The 18,508-nt window shown below is 37.5% G+C and overlaps 1 pseudogene; it reads left to right on the top strand.

The window, feature by feature from the left end:
- LOC142426617 (transmembrane protein 106B pseudogene) overlaps positions 1–16,786 on the top strand; it is a 42,504-nt pseudogene extending 25,718 nt beyond the window's left edge.
- The last annotated feature ends 1,722 nt before the right edge of the window (positions 16,787–18,508 follow it).

The following is an 18,508-nucleotide window of genomic DNA, read 5'->3' as shown; positions in this document are numbered from 1 at the left end:
TTTACTTGTTTCTTTAAAGTTTTAGTTTAGTAGACTATTTTTCCATTACACATAGTGGCAGATTTAATTGTATATTTCCAATAGGTACAGTTCACCTTAACCCATGGTGCCTGTGAGTATAATGTGATTTGGAATCAGTGTCTTTACAGGTGAAATTAGTTAAGCTAGTATGAGGTCACAGGGGAGAAAGTAAGCCTTAATACAATGTGACTCCGTTTACAAGGAGAAGAAGACCACAGCAGGGAGAGAGAATCATATGAAGACAGAGGAAGAATTTGGAATTATGCTGACATGGGCCAATGAAAAATTGTTGGCAAATAGGATTCTGAAAAGCTTGTAGGCCCTACAAGGGGTTCTCAAACTACGGCCCATGGGCCACATGTGGCCTACACAGGACATTTATCTGGCCAGCCGTGTGTTTTTGCCCGATTTTTTTACTTCAATATAAGATATGTGCAGTGTGCATAGGAGTTTGTTCATAGTTTGTTTTTTTTTAAATAACTATAGTCCGGCCCTCCAACTGGTCTGAGGAACAGTGAACTAGCCCCCTGTTTAGAAAGTTCGAGGGCTCCTGTGTAATCCCTGTACCTGAATGTATTTAAAATTATTTTATCCCTATAAGGTTCAGGGACTAGACTCTACAAGCTTTTCAGAATTCTGAAAAAGAAAAAAAAAAGATCGAGAATGAAATGAAAATGTCTACCCACTTGCCACCAAGCTAACAGTTCACCCAGTGATTCTGCAGCTCCCTCTTCGATCTTTTAAAACAGGTCCTCAGGCTGTGATGACCCCCCCACCCCCAACCACAAAATTATTTCCATTGCTACTTCATCACTGTCATTTTGCTACTGTTATGAATCTGGCGACCCCTGTGAAAGGGTCGTTCGACCCCCGAAGGGGTCAGGACCCACAGATTGAGAACTGCTGTGTTCACCTCTTCAGCAACAATCAACGTATCCGTTTTGTCTGTGAAGAACTTTCACTTAAAACCACGAGCTTATTGTTAATAATTGAGATAATTGGGAGCCATACATATTTTCTGAGAAGGGAAGCTTGATGATACAGCATCCAGGTTAAATTAAAGTGATGAGATACTGTATCAGAGATATCAGCTTCCACCATGAAGAATGAACCCAAGAAGTATAAAGATTTGAACAAAATACCACAGAAAGTGAATGACAGATTTATTATTATTTTTAATCATTTTATTGGAGGCTCGTGCAACTCTTATCACAATCCATACATCCATCCATGTGTCAAGTACATTTGTATATTTTTCCCATCATCATTTTCAAAACATTTTCTTTCTACTTGAGTCCTTGGTATCAGCTTCTCATTTTTCTTCTCCCTTCCCCACCCTCCCTCCTTTATGAATCCTTGATAATTTATACATTATTATTTTTTCATGTCTTACACTGACTCCCTTCACCCACTTTTCTGTTGTCCATCCCCTGTGACAAGAGGATTTTCCTCCCACCCTTCCTTTTACTCTCCTGGTATTGCTACTCTCAATATTGGTCCTGATGAGGTTATCTGTCCTAGATTCCTTGTGTATCCAGCTCTTATCTGTACCTGTGTACATGCTCTTGTCTAGCCGGACTTGTAAAGTAGAATTGGGTTTATGATAGTGTGGAGAAGGAAGCATTAAAGAACTCGAAGAAAGTTGTATGTTTCTTCTGTGCTATACTGCACCCTGACTGGCTCCTCTCTTCCTTGTGACCTTTCTGTAAGGGGAAGTCCAATTGTCTACAGATGGGCTTTGGGTGACCACTCCACAGTCCCCCTCATTCACAATGATATGATTTTTTGTTCTGGGTCTTTGATGCCTGACACCTTATCCCATTGATACCTCATGATCACACAGACTGGTGTGCTTCATCCATGTGGACTTTGTTGCTTCTGGGCTAGATGGGTACTTGCTTATCTACAAGCTTTAAGAACCCAGACACTATATCTTTTGATAGCCAGGCACCATCAGCTTTCTTCACCACATTTGCTTATACACCCATTTTGTCTGCAGCAATTGTGTCGGGAAGGTGAGCATCACGGAATGCCAGGTTATTAGAACAAAGTGTTCTTTCATTGAGGGAGTACTTGAGATGAGGCCCAATGTCCTTCTGCTACCCTAATACTAAACCTATAAATATTTGTACATAGATCAATTTCCCTCTCATTATAAATAAATATATTTACATATGTACATGCCTATATTTAGCCCTCTATAAATGACCATTGCCTCTTAGATCTTTCCTCTATTTCCTTTTACTTTCTTCTTGTCCCATTATCATGTTTGGCCTTCATTCGGGTTTCAGTAATTCCTCTCAGTTACACTGCCCTTGGTTAAGCCCTACCAAGTATCCTACACCCTTCTTGCCATTTATTTTAACCACTTGTTGTTCCCTAATCCCTGGGTTTCTTAACACCCACTTCCTTCCCCCTGCCTACCCAAGTCCCTCTGGAACCATTGGTCCCATTGTGTTGCTTTCTCCTCCAGATTGTTTATCCCGCCTATCTTTTCTAGATAGACATGCAGAGACAATAGTAAGCACAAAAACAAGAGAGAGCAAAACAAACAAACAAACAAAACCCCAAAATAAAGCAAAACAACAAAAGCTGATGAAAAAAAGAGAAAAGTCTATAAGTAGTTCAAGGTCAGTTTGTTGACCTTCAGGAGTGTTTTCTGGTAGAGTCTATGGGGAGCCAGGCCCTGGCCCCAAAGTCTATTTTTGGTATTTTCTGGGGACTTCATTGTTTTGCCCCCCTTGCTGATCTGGTACACGCCCTTAGTGTTTTGTCCTGGTGTGGAGGGGTCAGATTGGGCACAGTTCCTGCACTCTGGAATGGCAGCTTTATCGTAGGATCCACTAGAAGCAAGGAATGGATTTGCTGTTGTTAGGTGTTGTCAAGTCATTTCTGATGTATAGTCCCTATATTCAACATAATAGACCATCCTCACAATTGTTCCTGTGCTTGAGCCCATTGATGTAGCCACTGTGTCCATCCATCTTGTTGAGGGCCTTCCTCTTTTCCACTGTCTCTCCACTTTATCAAGCATGCTAGCCTTCTCCAGGTAATGATCTCTCCTGACAACATGTCCAAACATGTAAGACAAACTCATGCTATCCTGCCTCTCAGGAGCATTCTGGCCTTACTTCCATTATGGATCAATTTGTCTTTTCATCAGTCTATGGCACTTCCAATATTCTTCTCCAGGACCAAAATTCAAATGCATCGATTTTTCTATGGTCTTCCTTAGTCAATGTCCAACTTTCACATTCATCTGATGTGATGGAGAATAGCATGGCTTGGGTCAGGGGCACCATAGTTCTCAAAGTAAAACCCTTGCTTTTCAACACTCCACAGAGGTCTTGTGCAGTAGATTTACTGAACTCAATATTCTTTTGACTTCTTGAGTACTGTTTCCTTGAGCATTGATTGTGGATCCAAGTAAGACAAAATCTTTGACAACTTCAACCTTGTCTCCAGTGGTCTGTATCAAAATCTAGATTTATCTATTGGGTCCAGTTGTGAGGATGTGGGTTTCCTTTACATTGAGTTCTAATCCATTTTGAAGGTTTCAATCCCTGATCTTCATCAGCGAGTGCTTCAATTGGATGAAGCAATTCTCTGCTTTCATCCAAGATCCATCTGACATCAGCAATGATAACCTTTTTTCCTCACCCTCTTTTGAAACCAGCCTGACTTTCAGCAAGCCAGATTGTGTCATCTGCATACCGCGGGTTGTTAAAAAGCCTTCCTCCAATCCTCATGCTGCACTCTTCTTCCTCTAAGCCAGCTTCTCGGATGATTTGCTCAGCATATAAACAGAACACACATGGTGAGAGCACACAACCCTGATGTGCATCTTTCTTGATTTTAAACCATGCAGTGTTCCCTAGCTCTGTGCTCACTGCTGCCTCTTGATCCATGTACAATTTCTGAATAAACACAATGCCATGTCTTAGAATTCCCATTTTTCCTCAAGGGTATCCACAGTTTATTATGGTCCACAAAAGTCAAATGCCTTTGCATTGTCAGTGAAATATAAGTAAATGTCTTTCTGCTATTTGCTGCTTTCATCCAAGATCCATCTGACATCAGCAACAATACCCCTTTTCCCTGGTCCTCTTTTGAATCCAACCTGAACTTCTGGCAGTTCCCTCAATGATACACATTAGTTGACTTTTCTACTTAGAATAATGATCAATAGTAATTTAGACAGAGTAGTGAATCATCAACTAAAATAAAATCCTCTGTGAAACGTATTTTCCTTTCAAAATTATGATAAAGTCGTTCTGTGGCAGAAAAGTTTTTTTCATATTAAACACTTAATTCACATTTGTTTTATTTTAGGTTAGTGGCCAACTCTGTAGTACATCTTATACATAAATCAGTTAATCTAATTATAAGTTCAAGATGGTCTTTACAAAATAATATATTGCTATTATTTCATTTTCTTTGGATGACTATATGTTTTTTAAAAAATCCTTTTCTTTTTATTTATTTATTTTTTAGTCAGTCATATTCTCTAAACTCTGATCCTTCCTTTTTATTTATTTTTTAAAAATATTTTATTGGGAGCTCTTACTAAAAATCATTTTATTGGGAGCTCATACAATTCTTATCACTATCCATACATACATACATTGTGTCAAGTGCATATGTACATTTGTTGCCATCATCATTCTGAAAACATTTGCCTTCCACTTGAGCCCTTGGTATCAGCTCCTCATTTCCCCCTTCCCTCCCCGCTCCTCCCTAACTCATGAACCCTTCATAATTCATAAATTATTATTATTATTTTGTCATATGTTACACTGTCCGACGTCTCCCCCTGACCTCTTCTCTGCTTTCCATTCCCCAGGGAGGAGGCTATACGTAGATTCTTGTAATCAGTTCTCCCTTTCTATCCCACATTCCCTCCACCCTCCAGGCATTGCCACTCTCACCACTGGTCCTGGAGGAGTCATCTGTCCTTGATTCCCTGTGTTTCTAGTTGCTATCTGTACCAATGTACATTCTCTGGTCTAGCCAGATTTGTAAGGTAGAATTGGGATCATGATAGTGGGGCGTGGGGTGGGGGGAGGAAGTATTTAGGAACTAGAGGAACATTATATGTTTCTTTGTTGCTACCCTTCACCTTGACTGGCTCATTTCCTCCCCACAACTCTTCAGTAAGGGGTGTCGGGTTGGCTGCTGATGGGCTTTGAGTCTGCACTTTGCACTCAGACATTTACAATATGATTTTTTGTTCTTTGATGCTTGATCTGTGGCAGAAATTTTACCACCAAGGCAAATGAACAGGAAACAGAAAGGAAGCCAAATACTGAAAGGAGAAGGTATTTTTTTAACTGCAACCCATTGTTTATATTTAGCAAATTTTTTTCTTCACTCTGATTGTGAAATATGTGTTTAAGAACATTAATCGTATGCATTCAATTTTTTTGAATGCATTTGTTTTCATTTAAATTGTTTCAAGGATTTTCAAGCAGGTGCAGGGGTGCATTGGTGAAAAGGTATATTTGATCCTGCTACTCTTAAAGCATATCTGCATCTCAGGAGTGGTAGTATGCATGTCAGAAGGATGGGTAAGGGGAGAAGCAACATGAGTCTATTTTATTAGAGGTATTCATGGAGATTAAATGCGCTCGCCTCCTGGCTGAGTCCAATGTAAACCTACATTTACATTTTTTTGGTTTTGTTTTCCAGCAGCCTCTTTACTTAGTCTTTTAATTTCCTTTGAAATCTTCGGAGCACGGCTACTTCTCCTTTCTAGATGCTCTTGGAAGGGTAACTAATTGTGATAAAGTGAGACGTTTGGTAGTGAAAAGGATACAGTTTTAAATGTCTTTAAAACATTCCAAAAAGCAATACAATTAGCTGAGCACTTATGTTTTATTAGTAATAGCAAGCAAAATTAATAAGTAAATTCAACTAAAAATGATGATGTGTCAAAGTGTATAGTTTTTACATTGACATTTCACATAATCTGACTTTGCTTAGAAGAGAAATCACTCGGCTGTTAAAGTTGCTTTTAAAGAGCTGTCAGAATTGGAAAACCTGCTGTCAAAAATATGATGAGAAAAGTTTAAAATGGTAAAGTATGTTGACTTAGACAAAAAATATTACCTTCATGGAGGAAAACTAGAATATTTATCATTATCTTCATAAGAAATGCTTTTTTCCCTCTGAAATGGGACATGTTTGTTTTAAAATTTTTATCCCAACACGTATGTTTTCATTTATATAGCAACATGAATGGAATCATTTTATGTTTGTACCACAATGTGAACAATTATATGGGCCAGAGAGTGGTAAAACATAAATGCCATCTTTATTTGTCTTTACCTTTGTTAAAATTTTTCCTTTTCAATTAAAATTTTTTTTCAATTACAATTTTTATTGAGGAATCTTCATCCTTACTCTTTAGGTTTAGCTTTTTTGACTCCTTACCCTAAAAATATACTTCATGTAATAGATGAATATAAATCTGTTTTTTTACAAAATTTGGCAAATGTTTTATATATTTTTTTCAAATTACAACAAAATAGCACCAAAATAATTTAATTTAGAAACTTTATATGTAAATTCTTCTATGGAATAATATAGTTTAAAAACACATACATACAACTAATCCTGATTGGAGGTGACTAGTAAAATCGAAACCTTAAAACCTCTCCCCATTTTACAATGAGGAAAATCTGTCATTTAGTTTAAAGATACAGAAGTTCATTAAAAAAAGCAATAAGATGCTCTATAGTTTTCTAAACATTTCATTATTGTTTCTTAATCAAAATCAATAAGGCTTTTTGTCTAAAGGAATAAAAGACGTGATTGTGAGTTAACCAAATGAAACACTGCCATCGAGCCAATGCTGACACATAGCGACCCTACAGGCCGGGTAGAAGGGTCCCTGTGGTTTCTGAGATGGACACTCTCCACCAGAGTAGAAAGCCCTGTCCTTCATTTGAGGAGAGCCTCAACATTTCCAACCTGGACGTTTAAAACTGCTGACCTTGCGGTTCAGAGTCGAACTCCTAACCACTGGGAACCCAGGGCTTCTGAAAGTAGTCCACAAGATGTCTCCTTATTTTTTTTCTATCTACAGTAAACAGTGTAGGATTTAAAACCATTATTCTAACAAACTAGTGTATTGTCATCTTGTCATTGTGACCTAAGATGATGGTCTCTTTCTCCACATATAAAAGAGATATAATTACAGTTACATTTCATTTGGTGTATTGAACAAAATGTTATGAAGATTCGTATATAAATGATTTGAGAGCACTTCGTAAAACGTAAAGGCTTAAACATGCCTGTTTAATTTTATGAAGAGGAAATTCCAAGTGAAACTTTTAGCTATTATTCAGATGGATTCTATGAGCTTGCATGAGAGGAGAAATGAAATGTTTGGTTTTTTTTGTGGAAGGACTAAATGCAATTCTTTGTTGAACAAGAATAACATTTTTACAATATCTCCTATGTTATTGCTTATGTGAAATAGTTTAGCTCTATTAGATTTCTTGATCTCTATATAACTTCATGCTCTTATATAATTGGCTTTAGTTGCCAAAAGTTTAAAAAAGAAATTTTGCACACCACAGCATGTAAGAATCCTAAAACAATGCAATGTAAACAATAAAGGTGCTTACAACATTGTAACACTATGGTAATTGCACTATCATGGCATTGACCTGAAATGTCAGTATAATGTTAATGGCAGAGAGAATTGTGATGCTTGCAAATTTAACACATCTGAATCCAAAGATATAAATCATATTGTTCTCAGAACTATGTTGACAATTCTTTATTTCACACATACATCAAAACTATGAATTTAGTACTGTAATCAGTAATCCAAAATATGGTACGTGTACATTAGAGAAAGTTTGTGTTGCTATGGGAACTTTGGCTTTTGTTTACACTATATTGCAAACTATATTATGTGCCTTGGTTCACCTTAATGACTACCTTCATATATAGCTAATTATACTATTTTCCCTCTTTCAGTCTGATGATTAACTCCTTAAGGTTAATATTGCTTATCTTTACTGAGTTAGTTCATATTTTTCTTGAATACAGAAATATGAACTTACATTTACCTTCATTTGTGAAAATTGCATTATGCATGTCATCTGTTCATTACATTAAGTAAAAGAGTTTTAGCTTTTCTGAGATTTGAAAAATTACACTATGGCAATTATAAGCTTGCCCTTGTTTGCCTATAGGAGAAAATATCCCAAATTATAGAAAATAAAATTTGGGAGCACTTTTTCATGCTGGCCATAAGAAACATGATTCTGTATTCAAAACTCTCTGCAACATTTTATAGGAAAAAAAATTAGGCTACTTAAAAAATGTTCACACTTTCGATGTATGGCACAGGCAGTCCACAGAATCCAAGCAAGATCCTTGCCAGTGTCTTTAAGAATTTGTGGATAAGCCAGAAGAAGTACAGAGAAGTTTTAAAAATTGTGGCTTGGGTGGAAGTTTACAAGGCAAAATAGTTTTTCATTCAACGCTTTATACACACTTTGTTTCATAGCAGCAGGCGTCATTCCCTCAATGTAACAGGACTTGTCCCATATCCTGCTTGAGTCCCTTTTCCCACATGTCAGTCTTTCTTGCCCTTTCCTGCTGTGTGAGTTTTGTTTTGGGGCAATTGCTGCCTGTTGGTCTCCCATGGTGAACTGATCTGAGGAGTATATTCCTCAGGAGTATTTACTGTTCACTTTCTAAGTCTATCTGTTGTTTGGATGAAAGGCAATTTTTTGGAAGTGGGTTCAGTTCCAGGTTTGATGGGTGTATAGAATAAATATCCACATCAATAGAATTAAAAATTTGAATTAATAAATATACAGGGACAAATAAGCTAGTCCCCAGTACATAATTTCCAATAGTTAAATAGATATTACACTCCCAAGGAAGTAGCGCATGAGTCCTTGCTCTGTATGCATGGAATAAGTGATCATAGTAATCTTCAAAGAACACATAATGGAATGGGGGCAAAGCGTTACTAAAATGAAAACATCAGATAGATGACTTGAGCCAGGTGATCAAGATGAGCAATAGCAGTCATGCCAGTTGTGACAGTATGTATCCATGAGACAATGTGATGAGGATGTACGTTATCTTTGTGGTATTCTGCTAAAAAATCCATAACCCAAGTGTAATCGCAATCCACTGCCACCGAGGCAATTTCAGCTGATATAGGATTTCTGAGGCTGTAAATCTTCAAGCGAACAGACAGCCTCATTTTCCTCTCGGTGATATGCCTGGGAGGTTTGATTTGCCAACTAAACCATGTCAGCCCAATGTCCAACCTTAACTACCACCTGGTCTCCTTATGTAATTTATGGAGTACTTATTTATTCTTTGGTATAAAAACAAAAATAATTGTCTCACTTCACATTATATTTGCTATGATTATAGTGTTATTTGAATGTTAAGTGATATATTTTTAAATTATACATGTAAAATAACATATTTTAATTTTGAGAATTAGGAAAGAAAGGGCAATGGGAACACAGGGAGGAAGTAGTGTACTTGACGGCACATTGAAAGAATTGTAGTGGGTTAATTGAAACAAAATCTGTATGATTTGTTGAATGTAAAATTGTTGACCTGCTCTGTAAACCTTCACCCAATATATAATAAAAAGTTAAAAAAATATTTCATTTTGAAATAACTTCAAATTTACAGAAGGGCTGGAAGAATAGTGCATAAAACTTAGATATACTTTTTCAAGATTTACTATCTTATTTTTTAGCATTTCATTATATTTATTCTCTCTCTCTCACTGCATGTGTGTGTGTCTATGTATATGTGAACATATATATAATATATACAATATGAAATGTAATGCACAATACTATACCAGGACCCTTGGTGGGGCAGTGGGCTTAGTGTTTGGCTGCTAACTAAAAAATTGGTGAGTGGAACCAACTGGCAGCTCTGTGGAATAAAAATGTGGCAGATGCTCCCATTAAGATTTATAGCCTTGGAAACCCTATCAGAGAGTTTTACTCTGCCCAATGGAGTCATCATGAGTTGAAATTGATTTTAAAGCCGTGGGCTTGGATTTTGGTTTTATAGTCTCTGCAGGTTTGTGTTAGACAGGGTTATCTAGATAGACAAAACCAGGAGACTTATGATTAGATAGATAGATAGATAGATAGATAGATAGATGCAGCACAAAGGAATATAACAGCTGATTAGTCCACACAGTGGTACAGAGGGCTCAGTTCAACTCACTTCTGTGAAACAGTTAATATACTAAAAGTCCTTCAACTCATGAGAACTGCTGGGTCCAAGGTCAAGGAAGCAGAAAGCTGAGTCTTCGGTAGAGCAAAGAAGGCAGTCTGGTTAGAGAAAGCAAACAGCAGGGCAGGTCACCAATAGTCTGCCAGATGACAGAATCCAACAGTCCCAAGCTGAAGCGATGTATATACCAGTATATGGTGAAGCAGGTCTCAAAGGAACCTCAAACTCTAGCAACATGATCCACAGATTGGGTGTCCCACAGATAGTGTAGCTCACAAGCTGAGGCATAGACCTAGCTAAGGAAGCTGCACACTTGTCTGATTACCAGAGAGCAAGAGAGAGCGAGGCAGGGATTTCCAAGCCATTTAACTCTTTGCCCACCAATCAAACTGCGACTTTATTGATCCCAGATGTTTCTATTGGCCAGGTTAGCATAATAAACCTACTTATCACGAGGTGGTTTAAACCAGTCATCTATTTGAGGGAGAAAGATGAGGTTTTCTAATGGCCCATCCAAAGTAAGTGAGCTAAAATTTTGTTAAACTTCTAAGTAGCAATGTGGTTATATTTCTTCCAAGAGACTGGTTTGTTAATTCTTCTGGCAATATATCCAATAATATTCAACAATACCAAAATTTGGAAGTGCCAATTTTTCTCTTATCTTTTACCATTGTCCAGCTTTGGTATGCATATGAGGTGATTGAAAAGACCATATGACTTTAGTCATTAAAGGGATATTGTCCTTTTAAAAACTTTAAAGAAGTCTTCAACAGTAGATTTTTCTAATGCAATTCATTATTATATTTGAATATATCCATGAAAATTGATCATTAATTCAAATAGAATACATTCATTGAAAAATTTCTTTTTTTCATTTATCATCATGTTTTTCAATGTAGTTGTGAACATTTTGTTTTCTTTACATCCAGGTGCTATATACTATCAGTTGTACATAGTCTTTAATTTTCTTCAATAAATGCGGCACTTTCACCTTCCTGCAAGAAAGCTTGTGCCATCTGCTTATTTCAGGTTGTTAAGAAATCTTCTTACAATCCTTATGCCATTTTCTTTTATATATTCCCATAGTCCAGTTTCTCACAGTATTTGTTCAGCATAGAGATCAAAATAGTAAAGAGAAAGGATACAACTTGGCCATGGCCTTTTCAAACGTTAACTCATGCAATATCCCACTGTTCTGTTTAAGTAACTATCTCTTGTTTCCATCTATAATTTCTGCATGATCACGATTAAATACTCTGGAATTCCCATTTTTCATTATTTTAATCATAATTTTTAAGAGAACACCTAACCGCCTTCCTTTCAGTTAGCAGTTGTGTGATTTATATATTGTAGAATAATGAGCCATCCCCAATTCTAATGTTGTATTGTTCATATAGTCTAACTTCTAGAGTTATTTACTCAGTATACAGACTTAATAAATATGATACAATCCTGATACACATCATTCCTGATTTGAAACCATTCAGTATTCCCTTGTTTTATTTGAATAGTTGACTTCTAGGAGTATGTTTGGGTTCCACATGAGCACAATTCATTATTTTGGAATGTTATCCACAGTTTGTAATGAACCATGCAACTGAGTCCCTTTACATAGTCAATAAAATACAGGCAAACATCGTCCAAATATTTTGGCTTACAATCAAGGTCTGTCTGACATCAACATCATTCCATATCATCTTCTGAATCTATCTTAAACATCTGGCCATTGCTTGTCTATGTATAGTTTCAATAATTCTGTTATCTTCAGCAAAATTGGCTAGCATATGATACTAGTGACATTTTTGTGCATAATTTCCACATTCTTATTGCTCTTCTCTGGAATGGACATAGATATTAATCTCTTCCAGTTGGTTGGCTAAGCAGCCTCATGACTGTTGGGCAAGTGTCGGAGTCTGAGGTCCAAAGTCGGTATTCAAACCCAGGCACCACTCTGCAGGAGAAAGGCGAGGCTGTCTGCTTCTGCACAGATTTACAGTCATGAAAGCTCTGTACAGTGTTGCTACACGTCAAAATGGCAGTGGTTGTGCTTAGTTGGTTGGCTGCCTAGCTGTCTTCTAAATTTCTTTTTAACCTTTTCTATACAACCACCTGTCTGTCAGTTTGTTATACAGTGGTGGTGTGAGTGTTTCTGTGAGTTTGGAAGCTATGCCATGGGTATTTCAATGGCAGCAAGGTCATCCAAAGTGAACAGGTTTCAGCAGAATTGGAACCTAGTCAGATACTGAAGGTCTAATGAATGGAAACAGAAAATTGTCAGAGATAATGCCCGAGGAAGGGCCCCTCAAGTGAAAAGTCACTTGAATATGACTCAAGAGGAGCTACCTTCTCCAAGTAGAATCAACCATGGTGACATGAATGGAGTTAAACATGTGGGAGTAAAGCCTTCAGGATGTACATTTGCTGATGGGGCATGACTTAAAATGAGAAGAAAGAGCTACAAAAATCTACTGATAATTGGAACTTGCAATATACAAAATATGAATCTCAGAAAGTTGGAAGTCATAAGAAATGAAGTTTAATGTGTAAAGACCTATATCTTAGGTGTTAGGGAGCTGAATTGGATTGGTATTAATCATTTTGAATCAGGAAATCACATGGCTTACTATTTTGGGACTGACATAATCAAGAGGAATGACGTTGCATGTTAATATCCAAAAGGATATCTCAAGGTCTGTTTTGTGCTACACGACTGTCAGTGGTAGGACTTATCTTTCTCTGCCTTCAAGAAAAGTCCATTAAATACAAGTATTACCCAAACTTGAGCACCAACCACAAAAACTAGTGATGAATTCATTGAAGAATTCTACCACCATCTTCAGTGTGAAACTGATCAAACATATAATTAAGATGCATTGATAGTTATTAGCAATTAGAATAAAAAGCTGGAGACAAAGAGGAAGAAACAGGAGTTGGAAAATAAGGCCTTGGTGATAGAAATGAAGGTGGAGAATGCATTCTGAAAGACCCACCAATTCTTTCATCCCAAATACCTTTGTTTTCAACAATACAAACAGAAATTTTACACATGGAATTCTCCAGATGGAATATACAGAAATAACATTGACTACATTTATGGTAAGAGAAAATGGAGAGCCTTATATCAACAGCTAAAACCGAACCAAGGGGCAACTGTGGGCCATCAATTGCTTGCATGTAATTTCAGGTTGAAACTAAAGAAAGCTAAGAACAAGTCCATGAGAGCCAAAAGGCAACCTTGTGTCTATCTCATCAGAATTTACAGACCATCTCAAAAACAGATTTGGCACATTGAACACTAATGACTGAGCCCTGAGAAGCTATGGGAGGACATCAAGAACACTGTTCATGAAGAAAACAAAAGGTCATTAAAAAGACAAGAAAGAAAGAAAAATATCAAAGTGGATGTCAGAAGAGACTCTTAAACTTGCTTTTAACTGTACACTAGCTAAGGAAATGGAACTAGAAGAAATTATGATGTACAAAAGCTGAATAGAAAATTTTAAAGGGCAGCTCAAGAAGACAAAGTCAAATATTATAAAGTTATGTTCAAAGACTGAGAGGTAAGTAACCAAAAATAAAGACACTTTCAGTATATCTTACCCTGAAAGGACTGAAGAAAAATTGTAGTCTTGAGTTGCAGTATTGAAAACGTCTATGGGAGAGATATCGAATGATACAGCAAGCATTGAAAGAAGATGGGAAAAATATACAGAGTCAGTATCACATAAAGAACTAGCCAACATTCCACCTTTTCAGGAGCATATGCATAAGAACCAGTGTTTCTTACTGCAGGAAGTTCAAACTATAATGAAAGCATTAGCCAAGCCAGGCTCCATGAATGAATGCAATACCAATTATAATGCTTCTGATTACAAGGATCCATATGTGACCTCTTCCCTGGGAGAGGGACAGCAGGGAAGGGGGGGAAGGGAGACTCCGGATAGGGCAAGATATGACAAAATAACGATGTATAAATTACCAAGGGCACATGAGGGAGGGGGGAAAGGGGAGGGAAGGGAAAAAAAAAAGAGGACCTGATGCAAGGGGCTTAAGTGGAGAGCAAATGCTTTGAGAATGATTGGGGCAGGGAATGTATGGATGTGCTTTATACAATTGATGTATGTATATGTATGGATTGTGATAAGAGTTGGATGAGTCCCTAATAAAATGTAAAAAAAGAAAAGAGGAGAAAAAAATGATTAGGGCAAAGACTGTACAGATGTGCTTCATACAATTGATGTATGTATATGTATGAACTGTGATAAGAGTTGCATGAGCCCCAATAAATTGTTTAAAAAAAAGAAAAAATAATGCTTCAACAAGCTGAGGATGTTCTGGATGCCTTTATGCCAGGAAATTTGGAAGACAGCAAGTTAGCCAACTGAATGGAAGATACCCATATTTGTACTCATTTCAAAGAAAGGTGACCCAACAGGATGCTCAAATTATAGGAAAATATCATTAATATAATATACAAGTAAAATGTTGCTGAATATCATACAACAATGGTTTCCCCAGAACATGGACAAGAATCTGCCAAAGGTTCAGGCTGGATTCAAAAGAGGACGTGGCAAAAGTGATATCATTGTTCATGTCACATGAATCTTGGTTGAAAGCAGAAAATACCAGAAAGATGTTCCCTTGTGTTTTATGGACCTAAAATGCCATGTCATTTGATTGTCTGGATCATGACAAATATAGATAGTCTTGAGAAGAACAAGAATTCCAGAACATGTCATTGTCTTCAAGAGGATGCTGCAGAAGTATTTTTGCAAGGATGGTTTTGTCAGGGCTGTATCCTTCACCATACTCATTCAATCTGTAGGCTGAGCAAATCGTCAGAGAATCAGGATGATATGCAGAAAGATGTGTCATCAGGGTCAGAGGAAGGCTTCTTAACAACCTGAGACCTGGAGCTGACACAGCATTCTTGCTGGAAGTGAGGAGGGCTGAAGGCACTTGCTGATGAAATAATAAATTTCAGCCTTCAGTATGGATTGCAACTCAATATTAAGAAGACCACTTTCTCAGAATTGGACCAATAGGTAGCATCCTGATACATGGAGAAAAGATAGAAGTTGTCAAGGAATTTTTCTTGCCTGGATCCACAATCAGCGCTCATGGGAGTAGCAGTCAAGATATCAACCAATGCAATCCATTCAGTAAATCTGCTGCGCAAAACCTCTGTACAGTATTGCAAAGCAGGGAGGTTAATTTGAGGGCTAAGGTGTGCCAGATCCAATTTTCAATTGACCTACGTACATGGAAGTTGAATAATAGATCAGAAAGATCGAGAAGAATTGACGAGTTTGAACCACGGTGCTAATGAAAAATATTGAAATTACCACGGACTGCCAAAAGAATAAATGCATCTGTCCTGAGAAGAGTACAGTACTTTGGTCATGTTATCAAGCGAGACTAGTCCCTGAAGAAGGGCATCGTGCTTGGTAAAGTCAAGGGCAGGGAAAAGAGGAAGGCCTTCCACAGGAAGGATTCACACAGTCTCTGTCGCCACAAAGGGCTCAAGCGCAGGAACAATCGTGAGGACCGCAGAGGGTCGGAGTGACCCGCTGGCATCTAGCAACAACAGAATCATAGCCACCTTTCTTAAACAAAAATCTTAAAAGTTGAAGCTACTGTTTTTTGACATATCCTGCACACACTTCGGAAAGTGGTGCTTCTCTCTAACCCAGTCCCAACGCATTCTGCTTTCTTTGATTGATGCCATGTCAAAATGGCAGTTTTACATCTTTGAACGGCTCCAAATAACGTTCCTTTGAAATGTTCTGATTAAATCCATAAAATCATCTTCATTAAAATTTATTTAAAAATAATTCTACATGTTAGTTCTGGGTTGATGCTGCCTCTCCGCACTCACAAGCTCCCTGCGCTCGCTGTAGCACTTGCACGTCAACCTTCACGTGCCGCCTCCGTACCCGGGCAGCTGTTCACGGGCCATGAAAGCCAACTTGTGCAAGGATTCCTTACAGTGATCAGAGATGAAGGCCAAGAACAAAGCTCTGTGTCATGGCATCCGTGTCTGTCTAGCTTCTCTTTTCTGGACTGGCTTTTTCCTTGCTCTAGCGACGTTTAGTACACAAGTCAGCAGATGCCTGTTATGATGCTGAAACGTGCATGATATCTTTAAATATCACAAACACATTCAATATGAACGATAACTATTGTGTCGAAATTGAAGACATCACTGCTAAAGTTCAATTTTCAAAAACAGTTATTGGAAAGGCAAGCTTAAAAAACATGTCTAATATCAGTTGGCTTGATAAAAGCAAACAAATATAGTACCTACTATGATTAGAGAAGATATGACTTACATTATGATTTTTGTGCACCCAAATCCGTCAAAGTACGTAACATTGTACTCTTGATGCAAGCGACTTTGACAACAATGTATTTTGGGCATCCTGAACAGCTATCCCCAGAGAGGTACCAGTATGTTGATTTTGGAAGGTGGGCAACTTATCAGGAGGGCAAATTTGACTATCTAAATGTACTTCATTCATAGCCGTACAAACGGAAAGAGACACAGCCTTTAATAAATACCTATTGTTATTTTCCAAATTTATACAGATGAGGTACTCCCCAATAGGAGATTTAAAAATGAACAATCTAAAGTTTGCACTCCAATTTTAAGAGTACTTTAAATGGATGTGGACTTGCAGTTGTTGCAGCTCCATTCTGATGTCAAATGCTTTATCTGTACCTGGATATTTCACTTGAAGCTGAATTGACTGAATGATTTTCTTCCCCTAGCCCCCTCACCCAAATGGGGAAAACAGAAGATTCTTCTATTGGCCAGTAAATTATAAGGTGAAATTCACAGCTGCAATCACTACTGGAAATATAATTCTGGTGAAGAAGGTAATTTGGAAACCTTATTTCTGAGTGGTTTTATAGAGAATTAACTGAGAGACTGTTATTCATGGAAGACGTCTTAAGAACTTTTCCTTGTTTTATATATTTCCCTTGTTATGTGGCAGTATTTCATCTACTTGATACATTAGATTTCAGCTTTTTATTGTTGGAGTTCTGATCATTTGCATGTTTTGCCAGTCCCACTATGAAGAATGGGATTTTTAGAACACTTAGAATTAATTCTGCTCATGCACAAACTGTACAGAAACTATGAGTCACTGAAAAGAACAAGGAGGCTGTTGAATGAATTAAATTCAGGAAAAGAGCATTTGGATTGTAGCTTTCTGCCATACTTACTCAGAGTAATATGCAGCATAAGTGATCTGAGACGCTGGACTATGCAGAAGAATGCGGCATGAGGATTGGAGGAAGGCCTCTTAACCTGCCCTATACAGCTGAAATAACCTTGCCTACTGAAGCCAAGAACACTGGAAGATGATGAAGACCAGGTTTTCAGTAGAATCACATCTCAATGTAAAGAAAACAAAAATCTTCACAATTGTGACAGTAACCAACACCATAATAAATGGAGAAAGGATTAACGTTGTCAAGAGTTTCATTTTGCTTGCATCTGCAGTCAACACTCATGGCAGCAACATTTAAAGAATCAAGCAACAGATGATATTGGGACAACCTGCTGGAAAACACCTCTTTGATGTGTTAAAGAGCAATGATATCACTTTACAAAAGGGAAAGTTGGACATCAAATAAAGAAGACAGGAAAATAATTGGTGTGCTTCAATTGGGGGTATTCACAAAGAATGTTGACTATACGGTGGACTACCAGAGAAATGAACAACTCTCTCTTGGAATAAGTACACCAGGGAGCTCTGACAGCAAGAACAGCAAGATTTCATCTCATATATTTTGGAACGTGTTGTCAAGTGGGACCAACATGGAGAAGGACATCACGCCAGGTAAAATGGAGGGTTAGTGACAAAGAGGAAGACTTTCAATAAGGTAGCTTGACAAAGTTACCATTTCCGTGGGCTCAAACATAACTAATAATTGTGAAGGTGACACAGGACCGGGCGGTGTTTCATTCTCTTGTGCAGAGGGTCGCTATAAGTTGGATCTAACTGGACTGCACCTAATGATATGGCAAGCCAGCGCTTGAATCATACAAGCCAAAATAATCTTTGTAAAATTCTAACGCCTAAATTTCATAATTTAATAATGTGTTTTCATGTTAGTTACAGTTTTGTGGTCCTCAAAAATATTAATTTATTCTACAATAATCTAAATGAGCTGTAAATGGCATTTCTATGCTTTCAAACTTTCATGGGAAGGGACATAGATGAAAAGAACATTG

The sequence above is a fragment of the Tenrec ecaudatus genome, chromosome 14, assembly GCF_050624435.1.
Source record: "Tenrec ecaudatus isolate mTenEca1 chromosome 14, mTenEca1.hap1, whole genome shotgun sequence".
NCBI lineage: Eukaryota > Metazoa > Chordata > Mammalia > Afrosoricida > Tenrecidae > Tenrec > Tenrec ecaudatus.
Note: the sequence above shows the minus strand (reverse complement) of the source record. Positions and strands in the feature narration are given on the sequence as shown.